The sequence below is a fragment of the Hyaena hyaena genome, unplaced genomic scaffold (assembly GCF_003009895.1).
Source record: "Hyaena hyaena isolate Hyena2069 unplaced genomic scaffold, ASM300989v1 scaffold_10, whole genome shotgun sequence".
Taxonomy (NCBI): domain Eukaryota; kingdom Metazoa; phylum Chordata; class Mammalia; order Carnivora; family Hyaenidae; genus Hyaena; species Hyaena hyaena.
Genome location: NW_024080642.1, coordinates 1,369,775 through 1,385,690, shown reverse-complemented (window position 1 = coordinate 1,385,690; position 15,916 = coordinate 1,369,775). Strand labels below are relative to the sequence as shown.

The 15,916-nt window shown below is 40.5% G+C and overlaps 1 protein-coding gene and 1 long non-coding RNA gene across 4 annotated transcripts in view; one reads left to right on the top strand and one right to left on the bottom strand.

Moving 5' to 3' along the window:
- MYO1D (myosin ID) overlaps positions 1–15,916 on the bottom strand; it is a 351,929-nt gene that overhangs the window by 88,090 nt on the left and 247,923 nt on the right. The window lies entirely within an intron of this gene.
- Positions 2,139–15,916, top strand: part of LOC120245070 — an 85,575-nt gene continuing 71,797 nt past the window's right edge. Inside the window, exons 1-4 of one of the 3 annotated variants that reach the window (XR_005531700.1) lie at positions 2,139–2,244; positions 6,928–7,061; positions 8,210–8,260; positions 13,024–13,163. This is a non-coding gene — a long non-coding RNA (uncharacterized LOC120245070). Of the gene's footprint in view, positions 2,245–6,923; positions 7,062–8,209; positions 8,261–13,023; positions 13,164–15,916 lie in introns of all 3 variants that reach the window. The other 2 variants (XR_005531704.1, XR_005531703.1) reach the window with 2 other exon arrangements.

The window sequence follows — 15,916 nt, the reverse complement described above, 5'->3', positions numbered from 1 at the left end:
GTGCCCCTCACAGGTAGAAATTTGAACATTTATTTTTACTTTATTAAAATTTATTTATTTTGAGAGAGAGAGAGAGAGAGGGAGAGAGAGAGAAGAGAAGAGAGAAAGCGCATGCATGTGCACAAGCGGTGAAGAGGCAGAGAAAGAGATGGAGAAAGAGAATCCCAAGCAGGGGCTCAATCGGGGCTTGAACTCACAAACTGTGAGGTCATGACCTGAGCTGAAATCAAGAGTCACATGCTTAACCCAATGAGTCACCCAGACACCCCTATTTTTAAATTTTTAAAAAGATTTAAAGTAAGCTCTACACCCAATGTGGAGCTTGAACTTACAATTCTGAGATCAAGAGTCACATATTCTGCAGACTGACATAGCTGGGCACCCCTCAATCTACTACTTACTGCATGTCCCCTCCCCCCTGAGTACAAAGCATATAACCACCAGCTGCATAGAGCAAAAGTGCATCTCTTTCTGCCCATGGGTCCTGTCCCCATGATATTTAAATAAACTTACTAATTTGCACTGTAAAATGTCTTAAGAATTCTTTCTTGGCCCTTGCACTCCATGACCCACCAACATTTTTGGTGGCCCTGCAAGGGGATTACGGAGTGATTTGCCTCAGTGTGATTTGCTAAATCCCTTTTATTCTCCCAGCTTCTACTTCTTTTTCTTTTCTAGAGATGTCCTGAATAGTATGACTCTTCAGAATGTGTCCTGTCTGAGTGCTCAGGAGACATCCTCTTGCCCATGGCTCTACTAAGGGGAAAACAAATTCCTGCTACCTGGCTGGACACCAGTATTTTGGCTGTAATGGTGTTGGCTCAGAAATCAGGCTCTCTCTGTTTTATCTGTTCTTTTAATACTCGTATTCTTCTTGGGCACAGGACAGACATATGTGCCCCTAGGACGCCGCTGATCTCAAGACTTCCATGGAAGGTTTCCTCCTAAATAACCAAGTGTGATCCCTCAATTAAACATAAAATCCGAGATACATCTGACCATATACGTGTTTCCTGAAAGGGTTTAATGGGAGCTGTTACCCAGTTGAGGCACTCATTCAGCGGGGGACTGGATCTGGGATAAAGCTCATGAGAAAGCTGCCCACATTAGATAGGAGCTCCATACTTTTGTTTTTCATATCTCTCATTTGTCCTGCCCATGGGCATTCTCAGTCCTGCTCTCAGATTGAAAGTACTTCTAGCTTAGATATATGTCACTTAATATGATACCAAATAGCTGCTGCTTCTTAACAAGGGCCAGGGCTTCTACCTCACCCATTAATACTAGATCCAGAGGCTTACAAAGGTATTATTACTGATTGTGAAATATACTGATGTCGCCCAAATGGAAAGAGGCAGCTCCAATCTCGGTGGCATTTCAGTCCATTCACTGACAGCTGCTATAGTCTAGGATGCAATAGGGAAGTGAAGAGAGATTGACACCCTTTTCAGGTAGTATAAAGGGGTCAGAGCAGTTGAAACTGAGGGACACCTCCCACCACTCTGAACTCCAGGAACCTTCGGCAATATTCCTGATGGGATGTCACTTGGAAGCTGAGGAGGATTTTGGTAATGGACTCCTAGTTAGTTAATGTACTCTCCTCATTTTGTAGGAATTAACTATGCGATCAGCTTCCTTGACCCCAAAGAATTCTCTTTTGGGTTGTTGTCACCTAACACAATGGAGTCAATCTGGACAACAGGATATAAAGAAGTGTCTCATCTTTTTCTGTAATAATGCTTGGCCTCAATATTCTCTGAAGCATAATAAAAAACAACCCATTAATGGGTCTTTAAGGTTCATTTCTATTTATCAATTGGACCTTTTGGTAGGCATCAGGGAAAATGGACCAAAATCCCACATAGTTAGGACTTTATGGCTCTCTACCAAAACCCTCATTTATCCATACTTCTTTAGGGGGTCTGGGGATACCCCTCTCCTCACCCTTTTCTCCTCAACCCACCATCAGCTGGCTGCCTAGGCCCTTCTACTTAACCCACCAGCTTCCCTGTGTTCTGTCATGTTTTTTACTTGCACCACCCCCTGCCCCCATCTCTCTGCCAATATCCTGTATACGCCTCCTTCTTTTTCCTGAGTTACTCTCTCCTCTTTTGTTTGCTTTGTGTGTCAGAGCTGGAATGTATCTTGCAACTACTGCATGAACGTTGCCTGACTCTTGTGCGGGGTTTTCTCCTTCATTCATTTCCTGGGTTAATGGCTATGATAATTGGAGCCAGTTGTCTGGTAAGTCTACCTCGGTATGGGGACCTTAAAGAACATTCCCAAGAAGCTGTCGAAACTCCTTTTGCCTCGGGGAGGTTCCCTGTCTTCTCTGCCTGACACAGACGGCCTATTTTCACTTTCTGTGGGTGGAAAGAAAAGGTGTGCCTGTTCATTTTCTGTGCTGGTGAACTTTAGGACTGAGAGAGTCCTTTTTCTCTGCCCTCTTGCTGGCAGCACCTCACCTCTTCTGCCTCCACCCCCCTGCTCCTCTTTCCCCACCACGTTGGGTACCACTTGCATAATGGCTCCCGTACCATCCTCCATGCCCTCAGTGCCATTGGCTCCTGTTCTTCCTATCCTTGCTATCAAGGAATGGAGAGTGCCTCTCTCTGGACTTAAATCGCTCACTTCAGATTTCCCCACCAGTGCCCCAGGTAAAAATTGACAATGGGGAATAAACTGATTAGTGAGTGTACCCAGGTGCAATATATTCAGTATTGAGGCTAACTTGAGATTGTTAGTTTAAAGGTAAACATGTCTTTAGAGTTATCAGCACTAAATATAAAACTTTTATTCTATCAAGGTTGGCAAAAGGTCAAATAAACTTGTATTATCTCTGGTGCAATCTGTCAGCAAAAAGATGACTTAAAATGATGGTTAATTTTGTCTGAAAGTTTTCATGGGTAATTGTTAAGAACAAGTAGGCTGAATAAATAAAAGGTTTACGGGTAAAACATTGTTTGTTTATTTTTAAGCTTTTAAAATGTTTATTTTTGAGAGAGAGAGACACACACACACAGCATGAGTGGGGTGGGGCAGAGAAAGAGGGAGACACAGAATCTGAAGCAGGCTCCAACCTCTGAGCTCTCAGAACAGAGCCTGAACTCACAAACCACGAGATCATGACCTGAGCTGAAGTTGGACCCTTAAGTGACTGAGTCACCCAGGAGCCCCATAGGTAAAACTTTTAAATAGCTTTCAAAATTTTTGGTAACATGAAACTTTGGAGCTTTTTTTTTTTTTAATATTTATTTATTTTGAGAGAGAGAGAGAGATCACGTGCTCATGCAAGCAGGGGGAAAGGCAGAGAGAGGTAGAATCCCAAGCAGGCTCTGCACTGTGAGCTCAGAGCCTGACACAGAGCTTGATACCATGACTGTGAGATCATGACCTGAGCCGAAATCAAGAGTTGGAGGTTTAATCAACTGAGTCACCCAGGTGCTCCTGACACTCTGACGTTTTGCTAAGTTAAACAATAAATTGGGTTGCATTTATTGGATATCCAAATCTTTTCCAAATAAAGACTAAAGCATGTTTACTAAATGTAGGTTTGGGTCCTTGGCTTCTCACCACAGAGAAACTGACGATATTGGGTCTATTGGTAAACTTGCTTTATGCTTTGTTGAAAGTTTGTACTATGGAAAAATACATTTTTAGAAAATTATGAAACATGTTCATGAATTTCAAATCTAAAGAATTTTGGTGTAACAGACCATTCACAATTGGTTACTACTTAATTTTCTTTGGAGATTAATGTTTTTAAGAGTTAAAGTTCCGCTAAATGTAATTAAGGCTTAAGGAGGGACACAGGGTGGCTCAGTCCAGTAAGCACCTGACTTTGGGTCAGGTCATGAATTCGCAGTTCATGGGAGGCTCTGTGCTGACAGCTCAGAGCCTGTAGCCTGCTTTGGATTCTGTGTCTCCCTCTTTCTCTGCCCCTCCCCTATTCACACTCTGTCTCAGTCTCTTAAAATAAATAAATGTTAAAAAAATTTAAAGAAGGGGCACCTGAGTGGCTCAGTTGGTTAAGCGTCCGACTTTGGCTCAGGTCACGATCTCACCATTTGCGGGATCGAGCCCCGCATTGGGCTCTGTGCTAACAGCTAGCTCAGAGCCTGGAGCCTGCTTCAGATTCTGTGTCTCCCTCTCTCTCTGACCCTCCCCTGATCACGCTCTCTCTCTCATAAATAAATAAAAACACTTAAAAAATTAAAAAAAAATTTAAAGAAGACTCATAGAAATAAGGAAAGCAACTCTGTATGTAGAAAACTAGAGGACTATGAGAAAGATATAAGAAATGGGAATACCTTTTGCTGAGGGAAAAAGATATTCTGTCCTAAAATGAGACTAATTGTTTAGGACAAAATCTGAATAAAAAAGGAAGCTGTAGAAGATTTGTGAAGGGAAATTTTTGGAAAAGAATTTTATTTATGGTCAGGACTGAGGTTGAAATGAATGAATTTTAAAAAGTACACTGGCATAAAACTGAAATTCGGCTTTTCTATTTGTTAAAAAGACAATATTTTCTTGGATTGTTGGTCTGCTCTTGAAAAGAAAATGTAAATAAAGTTTAAAAAATTTTTCTTTATCTGTCCAGGAAACCAAAACTTCTATGTTTTGTCTTATCAGGTCTTTGATTACTTAAGAAAGTTAAAACTTCTCAACATTAAAGGAACTAAGTTTTGCTAACAGCTCTATAGCATCCTGTAGAATCTCTTACTGCCAGCTTGGTTAAATGTAAATATTAAATTTATAATGACCTGTAATCCTATTTAGGCATATAATTAAAAATATATAAAAATATAATTTCGTGTATTCTAGAAAATATATGAAATTCCTAAAGTTTTAATATGTTCTAATATAAGGTCATCACTTGACACTTTAATTATTAAAATGCTATGTGTCACAGGAATAACTAAGTTTCCTTGTCAGCTACATTATAATGAACTCTCTTATCAGATCTTTAACCATTCTATTTTTGAGTCTCTTGTGGTTTGCAGTTATTATTCTAATGCTCTTGTAGAATGGGTTTTGTCTTCAAGGAGATTCAGGAAAAGGACTTTTGGCAAATACAGGTTTTTGGTATCTTTAAAAATCATAAAACTAAAATGGTTAAGCATATCCAGAACTAACGGAAAAAGCTGCATCCGAAAAACTAGAATTAGTAGTATGGCACTAAATAAACTGAGGAAGATGATTATAGTTTTTGTCACTCTTACTTGACACACTGCTGGTTCCCTGATGTTTGCTCTTCTAGATTTAAAGAAAGTTTCTCTTAAGAAATCTATAACTTACAGAAATGTGATAAAGGTTTCCTTTGTGAACAAATTGAAACAGTTAACTCTTTTTTTTATTGGAATTCTCCAGAATTCAGAAACTCCCAGTATTTTTTCTTTCTTGGCAATTAGCTATTTGCATAAGTTCAATAAGAATTTGTTCTCTTTGTAGTTTCCTCAAAAAGTTAAAAACAGAACTAACCTACCATATAGCAATCACACCAATAGGTATTTACCCAAAGGACACTAAATACTAATTCAGTAGGATACACACATCCTGATGTTTATAGCAGCATTATCTACGATAGCCAAATTGTGGAAAGAGCCCAAATGTCCATCTACTGACGAATGGATAGAGAAGATATAGTATATACGTGCAATGGAATATTACTCAGCCATAAAAAGAATGAAATCTTGCCATTTGCAATGACATGGATGGAGCTAGACAGCATAATGTTAAATGAAATAAGTCAGAGAAAGACAAATGCCTTTTGATTTCACTCATATCTGGAGTCTGAGAAACAAAACAAATGAGCAAAGGAAAAAAAAAGGGAGAGAGGCAAACCAAGAAACAGATTCTTAATTATAGAGAACAAACTGATGGTTACCAGAGAGGAGGTGGGAGGGGAGATAGGTGAAATAGGTAAATGGGACTAAGGAGTACATTTGTGATGAGCACCGGGTGATGTATGAAACTGCTGAATCACTATATTGTACACCTGAAACTAATATTACACTGTATGTTAACTAACTGAAATTTAAAGAAAACTTAAAAAGAATCTATTCTTGTAAAGGACACCACTGGAAACACTGGTTGTATTACCAAGGTTTTGACTGGAAGGTCCTATGTGAGAGAGACATGCATAGACTCTCATATGACCAGACTGCTCTAAAGAATTAAAGTTGACTTTATGGAGTCAATAAAGCCCCTTAAAATGTTGGCTTGATACCTTGCTTACTGAGTTCCCAGCAGCCTTACTAGGGGAGTAAAGAATGTCACTTGCTGGCAGGTGCAGGAAAACTCTGGATATTTTGGGGACTTCAAGAAGAAGAATATACCCAAATCTATAGGTATTATAGGCAAGTCTGATGAAAACAATTTGGCTCAGCTCTACCCCTAAGCACCTATTAAAAGTTCAGTCTAGAGGGGTACCTGGGTGACTCAGTTGGTTAAGCCTCTGACTCTAGATTTCAGTTTAGGTCATAATCTCACAGTTGTGAGATGGAGCCTCGAATTGTTGGACTCTTCACTTAGTGTGGAGCCTGGTTAGGATTCTCTCATTCTCTCTCTCTCTCTCTCTCTCCTCCTTGCCTGCTCACATCGTTGTGTACATGCACGCTCTCTCAAAAACGTTCAATCTACAGATTCCTTATGAAAAGTTCCTGCAAAGCAGATTTTGAAGGATCCATATAATCAATCACTATTCTTGCTGAATATTTATCAAGGACCTTGCTGAGCTTAAATAATTAGGCCAAGTTTGTTAAAACTGGACTTGTTTTACAAGCGAATCAGTCTTGATTTGGCTGTCTCTGGAAATAAGGGTGAACTTAGAGAGAAAAATTATCTTTCTCAATTATGTATCCTTATGGGTGTTAGAGTCTAGTTTTAATTAATTGTCTTTAAATGTTTGTTGTTTGCTTAAGCTAGACAACTTGGGGTAAACTTCAGAGATACTGCTATAAGTCTTCCTGCTTGTTACTCTGTGGAGATAATAAAAGGGACCCCATGGACCTATGATTATTTGAATAGCTGGACAATGGAATGGACTCCTCAACAACTGTGTAAGTCAGCTCTCACCCTGATCAATGCTATGTGTCTGGGATAACACAACTGCTCCTTAAAACCAGATTATACCCCACTCCATGGAGTTAACTTGGACTTATAGGAATAATGTACGGCCGAGCCCTGGGTTATCCTGGATGTGGGAGGGTGACAATGAACTGGACGATGTGCCCTCATATTCTTGTGAACCAGTGGAAGGTCTCAAATTCCTCTTTAAATGACGAGATAAAAAAAAAAAGAAGGTTTCTGATCTTGCCATCTACACACCATACCTAAATGGAACCCTTTCCTACAAGGGGCCCAACACTATGCTGGGCTGGAACCAGTCTCCGGGCTGGGTTTGTGGCTCACGCCCACAACAAGCACTTAAGGCCTCTCTTGCTGGGTGTCTCCATTACGAGGTACAGACTGGCATTATTTACATCCATACGCAGCTGAAACGATACCACACCCTAATACCAGCACATAGAGGGATATTTTTATTTATTTATATTTATATTTATTACTAAAAAGAATGTTTCTTGCTGGCCTATGGTAAATGTTACATGGGACTCTCCAGGCCATAAGAGGCCTTTTTCTTATCCTCAAACTATCACAATTTTAACTGAATATGCCAATCCACAGATAGTCTGACGACAACAAACTCCTTGACTGTATAGTCCTTCCTATCGATATACCCAGGAAGGATTATCTCAACTAGGGGATGGATATATGTGGCTCACTACCACAATAGGACAATTAAGTCAAAAGGCACATCCCTTATGCTAAGAGAAAAACCATACCCCTGATTCATGGCCTAACAGTGCTTGGCCGAAGGGATGGTTACCCCCCCCCCCCCCCCCCCCCCCCGTAGCCTGTAACCATACCATTATTTTACAGGCAACTGGCTGGTTTGCTATTGACTGGACAAGGTGGTCAGACACCAGACGGCTAGCACCTAATGGAACACAACGGTTATGTGGGCCAAATTTGTAGGCATGGCTTCCACCAGGCTGGACTGGAATATGTTCTATGGGTTATGCCTGGACACACGGCCGTGGCACTGAGACTATCACAAGTCCAGCGAATCTTCTGTAGCTAAAATGATGACGGACAAGGTCTGTGCTCCTTTAGTATGAGGATCTGACACCTATTTTTCTTCCATCAGTAGGTCTAGAAGATGTTTTATGGCACATAGAGGTCCTTGATAAATACACAGGTAAGATTTTAAAATGACTCTCAAAATAGCATTACATTATTAAACACCAAAATGACCCAGGTGCATAAAGCAGTTCTACAAACAGGTAAGATTTTAAAATGACTCTCAAAATAGCATTACATTATTAAACACCAAAATGACCCAGGTGCATAAAGCAGTTCTACAAACAGAATGGCAGTAGATGTCTTAACAGCAGCACAAGGACAGGCATGTGCCATTATTAAAGCAGAATGCTGTGACTCCATTCCAGATGGTGACAAAAACATAACAGGATTACTTGTTGATATGAATAATCAAACTGACGCTCTTAAAGACCCTACATTGCCACTTAATGCCTGGTTACATTTGTGGTTGGGAGGTAGACTCTGGTCCACACTTAAAGCATCTTCTCACTGCTCTTCTGATTTTCTTTCTTTCTTTTTTTTCTTAAAGTTTATTTATTTATTTTTTTGAAAGCGAGAGAAAGAGAGCACGAACATGGGAGGGACAGAGAGAGGGGGAGAGACAGAGAATCCCAACCACTAACAGTGCAGAGCCTGATGTGGGGCTCAAATTCCCAAACTGTGAGATCAAGACCTGAGCTGAAATCAAGAATCAGATGCTTAACTGACTGAGCTACCCAGGTGTCCCTCTTATTTTCATTATAATAACAATGTATTGTCCCTTGGGCTTTGTTCTTTTCTACTGTGGAGATACATGCAAGCAGGTGCAGACTCTTTCACTCAAAAGATCTTACTACTCAAAAAAATTCACCCTGATGTCCTCTCTGGACTCTACAGCAGTGGTCTTCTATTATAGTTACTTGTAGGGGCAGATAGTGACCAATTTCAGACCCAAGGTAGCAATATCTCTACGACCCCTGACAGCTTGAAAAAGTTACAGAAGATGAGTCCCTCGCCCTTTAACAACCTTAAAAGATTTAAGGACCAAAAACTGGTCAGGGGGGAAACAATGAGGGACAGAGGCAGGAAAGTGTTCACCTTTAGCACAGAAGGCTGACCTGTATACAGCCTGCAGAGTTTCGATAAGGATCAAATATGTGCTGGTTACTACATTCTTAAAGGGTCTCATGACTTCCTGTACATCTCACTGATAGTTAATATCAAACTGAATGATAAGCAACAGAGAAATCTTGTGAATGTAGTTTCTTTTTAATTAAAAATTTTTTTAGTGAATGTAGTTTTATGAGTGGAAATCTGAAGAAGCATTTATGATCTACTACTCCCTGCACATCCCCTCCCCCTTGAGCACTGGGCATACAGCCACCAGCTGCACAGAGCAAGAGTGCAGCTCTTTCTGCCCACGGGTCCTGTTCCCGTGATACTTAAATAACTTCCCTCAGATGCACTTTACGATGTCTCAAGAATTCTTTCTTGGCTATTGTGCTCCACAACCCCACAACAAAGGCACCTGACAATATTCAACATTCATTCGTGATAAAAACCTCTCAAGAAACCAGGATGAGAAAAGAACTCAACCTGATAAATCACATCTACATAAATTAACAACACACTTAGTGGTGAAGGGGATCTTTCTGTGGAGATCAGAAGCAAGGGAAGGATTTCCATAGTCACTGCTGTTGTGCAACATCATACAAGAGGCCCTCGCCAGTACAGTAAGGCAGGTTTAAAGAAATTTAAAAGGCATATAGATTGAAAGGGAAGAAACCAGAGTCTTTCTATTATTTGATTACATGATTATCTACATAAAAAAAATCCCCAAGGTACCTACAAAATAGCTCCTAGAACTGATAAGTGGGTTTAGCAAGGTCACCAGATTTGTTGGTCACAAGGCCAACACGCAAAGATATTTCTCTATACTAGTAATGAACAACTGGAAATATAGTTTTTAAAAATAAAAAAAAATTTTTAATGTTTATTTATTTTTGAGAGAGAAAGAGAGGGAGAGATGGAGAGAGAGAATCCCAAGTAGGCTCTATGCTGTTAGCACAGATGCTGACACAGAGCTTGATCTCACCAACTATGAGATCATGACTTCAGCTGAGATCAGAGTTGGATGCTCAATTGACTGAGCTGCCAAAGTGCGCCAAAAAACTAAAAAAAATTCAAGTGTAGTTGGCATATAATTTTGGAAACAGAAATTTAAAACAAAACCATCCACGGCAACTCCAAAAACAAAAATACTTATTTTTTTCCCAAACCAAAAATACTTATATGTAAATCTAAAAAACATGTATAGGACCTATATGCTGAAAAGTACAGAATCAAATCAAATTGCTGATGAAAGTAAATAAACAGAAATAACATGTTTATAGATTGGAAAACACATTGTTAAGATGCCAATTTTCCCTAAATTGATCTATGGATTTAATGCAATCCTAACCAAAATCCCTGCATAACTTTTTGTAGATATCAATAAGCTGCTTCTAAATAGTGTATGGAGGGGTGCCTGGGTGGCTCAGTCAGTTGAGTGTCTGACTCTTGATTTTGGCTCAGGTCATGCTCTTCCGGTTTGAGAGCCCTGCGTCAGGCTCTGTACTGATGATGCAGAGCCTGCCTGGGATTCACTCTTTCCCTCTACCCTTCCCCACCCAAGTGAATAAATAAACATTTAAAAAAAAAATGTGTATGGAAAGGCAAAGGAACTAGAATATCCAAAACTATTTGAAAAGGAGAACAAAGTTGAAAGACTCACAGTAGCTGATTTTCTTACTATAAAGCTACAGTAATGAAGATAATGTAATTGTCAAAGGGATAAAAACATAGATCAGTGGATCAGAATGAAGAGTCAGAAATAGGTACAAATATGGCCAATTGATTTTTCACAAAGCTACAAAGGCAATTCAATGGAGAAAGGATAACTTGGATATTTGGATAACTTGGACCACTTGAACATCCATAAGTCAGGCCTTCTATAAAATGAATTCAAAATGGATCACAGATGTAAATGTAAAACCATAAAACTTTTAGAAGAAAACAGGAGAAGGTCTCTGTGGCCTTGGATTGGGGAAATATTTCTTAGAAATATCACCAAAAGTGTAACTCATAAAAGAAAAAAATTGTTAAACTGAATTTAACCAAACTGAAAACTTTTCTTTGAGAAAGACACTGGTAGGAAGATGAGTAGGTAAAGAACTCTTAAAACTCAACAATAAGAAAGCGAACAACTCAGTTTAAAAATGAGCAAATGGGGCTGCCTGGGTGGCTCAGTTGGTTAAGCATCTGACTCTTGATTTGGGCTCAGGTCCAAGATCGAGCTGTCAAGGCAGAGCCTGCTTGGGATTCTCCCTCTCTCTCTGCCCCTCCCTAGCTCATGCATGCATGCTTTCTCTCTCTCTCTCTCACTCTCTCTTTCTCTCCCTCAAAATAAATAAGTAAATAAACATTAAGAAAAAATTAAGAATGAGCAAAGTATTTGAAGTCACTTCACCAAAGAAGACATACAGGTGGCGAATAAGTGCATGAAAAGATGCTCCACATCACTAGCAATTAGGGAAATCAAATTAAAACCATAATGAGATACCACCATGGACCTACCAGAATGGCCAAAATAAAAACAAAGCAACAAGAACAAAGCGACAAACTGGTGGGGATGCAAAACAGGTGGACTCTTATACACTGCTGGTGGGAATGTGAATTGATATAATCACTGGGAAAACAGTTTGGCAGTTACTAAAAGAGTTAAAGGTAGAATTACCATGTGGGATGCCTGGGTGGCTCAGTCAAGTGAGCGTCTGACTTCAGCTCAGGTCATGATCTCATGGTTCATGAGTTTGAGCCCTGTGTCAGGCTCTGTGCAGAAGCACGGAGCCTGGAGCCTGCCCAGGTTCTGTGTCTCCCACTCTCTCTGCCACTCCCCTGCCCATGTTTGGTCTCCTCGCCTCTCAAAAATAAATAAAACATCAGAATTACCATGTGACCCAGCAATCTCATTCCTAGGCATATATCCCAGAGAAATAAAAACATATGTTCACTCAAAAAACTTACACAGGAATGTTTATAGCAACTCTATTCACAATGGCCCCAAACTGGAAATGAATGGAATATCCATGGATAAACTATGAACATCTATACAATGTCATGCTCTTCCGCAATAAGAAGAATAAGCTAATGATACAAATTATTAATATGCAACAGTGTGGATAACTTGCAAAGCCATTATGCTGAGTGAAAGCAGTCAGCCTCAGTAGATTACATACTGTAGGATCCTGTCTATGTGATACTCTCTAGAAGACGGAACTATAAGGATGGACAACAGAGGGGGGTTGTCAGAGTTTAAGGTCAGGGGTAGTCTGACCCACAGGAGTTGTCTGGGGATGGTGGACAACTGCGTATCCTGACTGGGGCGGTGGCTACATGCATCTATACAAGTGTGAAGACCCATAGACTTGTAAACCAACCAACCACCACTACAAGCCAATTTTATTACATGTAAATATAAAAATAGAGCTCCTTGCTTATTTTGATCCCTGGATAGTCTACTTCGGTCAGTAAAGCAGAAGCCTGAGAGATTTCTCACTCTGTGGTTTGTTCTACTGCAGAAAATACCAAAGTGCCACCTCCTGGCCACCACAGGTGCTGTCAGTCTGGCAGTCAACACTGGCAGGGCATCCACTGGGGGCAATGCCGAGTGCCAGGCTCCCTGCGGGGGACGGGAGAACCTAACATGCTGAAGGTGCAATCCTGTCGTAGGGGGATTCACAATCCAGGGGGATCAGTGGAAGAGACAAACAAACAACTGGAAAACATTTTAATAGTTCGTGTATTTGGAAGGCCACTTAGTTCCATGTCTGTATTTTACAGATAGAGAAACTGAGGCTCAAAGAGGCTGGCGGGTCTGCAGACCTTGGAACTGGAACTCAGGCCTGCAGACGGAGCCAAAACCATGTCCTTTATTGTAAGCAGTTTCAGATACCACATACAACTGAACATAAGCTGCATACGTAAGTATTCCTAAACATCAAGTGAATACATTTTCATAGGAGGTGAGTTCTTAGGTTGATTTTAAAGAATGCCAGGGCCAGTGCTCGGAGGAGGGAAGGGAAAATTGGAAATCACTTCCCAAACCTATGTGGATCAGGGGCTTTCTGAGGCCACTGGTAAGAGAATATGTCAATCTTTCTACCACATACATGTATCCCATCCAGATGATTTTACATGATTAAAAATACCACTGTCATTTCTAAAAACATTTTATGTCTCTGATGCTTCCCTCTCATTTGATTTTATATGCAAAATTCAAAACTAAATTCATGTAGCAGTTCACAGGAGAGCTTCATTAGAGCCTAATAAAATGAGGATTTTAACAGCAGCGACTCTGCCAAAGTAGCCTGGGAGCCTGGGCTGCAGAGCGTCAGGGAGAAGAGGGTCAGCACGCTGAAACCATCCAGATGGAAGACCCTTCTGGGTGCTGCCTGGGCCAGGGGGAAGGGGCCCAGGACTGTTTTCTCGGCTCCCTCCCCCCTCCCCCCTGTTCCTGCCGGCCCCTAGTCCACCCAGTCTGGTGGCATGCCGCTGACAGTCACAGGAATCCCCCATGTGTATGCCCAGACCCGTGGGCCAGGGCACTGGGCAATGAGAGGGAAGAGAGCACCCAATTTCTCCTGCTGCACAAATAATGAAAGATTAAGCCCCTAGTGGGGCCCATGAGGGGATTAACAGCACCCAGAATGCCTCCTTGGGTTGTGGGAGACAGGACGGTAAGTGGGGAAGAGCAGTGGAGAAAGGGGAGACTTGAGTGCCAATCCCACTTCAGCCCTGTGATTATTCAATCACATGACTGAGTGAGTCACCAGATTTCTTGGAGCATCTGTCTCCTCTTCTACAAAATAAGGATCATACTAGATGCCTTATCTTTCTTATGAGTCGGTGGTAAGGACCAAATAGCAGCAACTCAGAAGTATACAAAGATGAAGAAGCAACCCCTCCTTGCCTTTCAAGGGTTTTTACACCCAAATCTAAAAGGAGATAGGACAGCAATACCCGAAAACCTTTACATGAGTTCCATGGACAGGGAAGGTCCTGTACTAAAGTGCATCGGTTAGGGAAGGGGTCACTCTCTCAGCCACAACACGTAAATCAGCTTCTCTGAACAGAAGTACACCTCCTTATCAAGGCTTCACTCTGTTACCTTCTTCTCTCTCATAATCTGTGGGATCTCTGTGCTATTATATGGCTAAACCTTCCTCTTCTTTGATATTTAAGATTTTGCACAGAGCAGATACAGTGTCTGGTTGTAAACTATCTCAGTCCTCCCAGGCTCTCCTCAGCAAGGACGACCAAACAGTGGACACAGGTAGACAAGTAGAAAGATCTGGCAGTTCAGGAGGAGGAGGCTTAGCCTGAGGAGTGAGAGCAGGTGTCTTCCCTTGCCATGGAGTAAATGCAAGAAGGCAGAGAGAACTAGGAAAAAAATCTCTAATTTGTACTTGTACTTATAAGTACAAAGCAGACCAATATTAGAAGCAGAAATAATTCTGCAAAAGAAACATGATAAATTAAAGACACAGTGATTCAAAACATCATGTTGTACACCTTAAGTATATATACAATTTTTGTCAATTATACCCCAATAAAGATAGAAAAAACCCCCACAACAAAGCAGTAAATAGCAAATAGGTACTGCAGAAAATCAAGCAATAGAAGAAAATTTCTCAATGTCACAAAGATTTCAGTCTTCAGATAGAAAAGAGTCACAGATACCAGCCCAACTTTGTTAGCAGAGAATCAATCACGTGGAAATGTAGCTCAGAGGAAGTTTTAAATTTCTAAAATAAAGGATATAATATACTCAAGTATCTGGGCACAAAAAGTAAGTTTTCTGCATAGGAATATAACTTTCAAGTTTACATACTTTTTAAAAAAATGTGTCTCTCTTGTCTGAAAATGTAGGAAGGCCTGGAAGAGGAGAAATATTAATTTTGTCATCATACACAGGAGGAGATAAGTAAATTCATTTTAAATTATTTTAGTCTTAAATTTTAAATTTTAAATTTTTATAGAGAGGGCTGCCTAGGTGGCTCAGTCGGTTAAGCATCTGACTTCGGCTTAGGTCATGATCTCACAGTTCGTAGTGAGTTCAAGCCCCACATGGGGCTCTGTGCTGACAGCTCAGAGACTGGAGTCTGCTTAAAACTCTGTCTCCCTCTCTCTGTCTCTCCCTTGCTCACACTCTCTCACTCTCTCAAAAATAAATAAACATTAAAAAAATTAAAAAGGAAAGCAAGCCATTTACTAGCAAAATTTATTTAAATTTTTTTTTAATTTTTAGAGAGAGAGAACTTGCGTGTGAGTAGGTGTGCATACATGAGTAAGTGAAGAATCTCCTCAACTAGGCTACATACTCAGCGCACAGCCTGCTGTGGGCTCGATCTTACAACCAGGAGATCATGACCTGAGCAGAAATTAAGAATGGGAGATTCAACCAACTGAACCACCCGGTGTCCTAAAAAGTAAATCCATTTTATTCTCGGTATTGATGAAGAGATCAGTTTAAACTTTTAACAGTAACCATTATTAGAGTTCAAATGAATGTATAACTCTTGAACCATAAATAAAAAGAGGATAAATAAAACTTGACCAACATAGCAACTAAAAAAAAGGGAGACAGCACATAAGTATTAAAAATAGAAAGCACTGTGGTGCCTGGGTGGCTCGGTCAGTTAAATGTCCGACTACAGCTCAGGTCATGATCTCG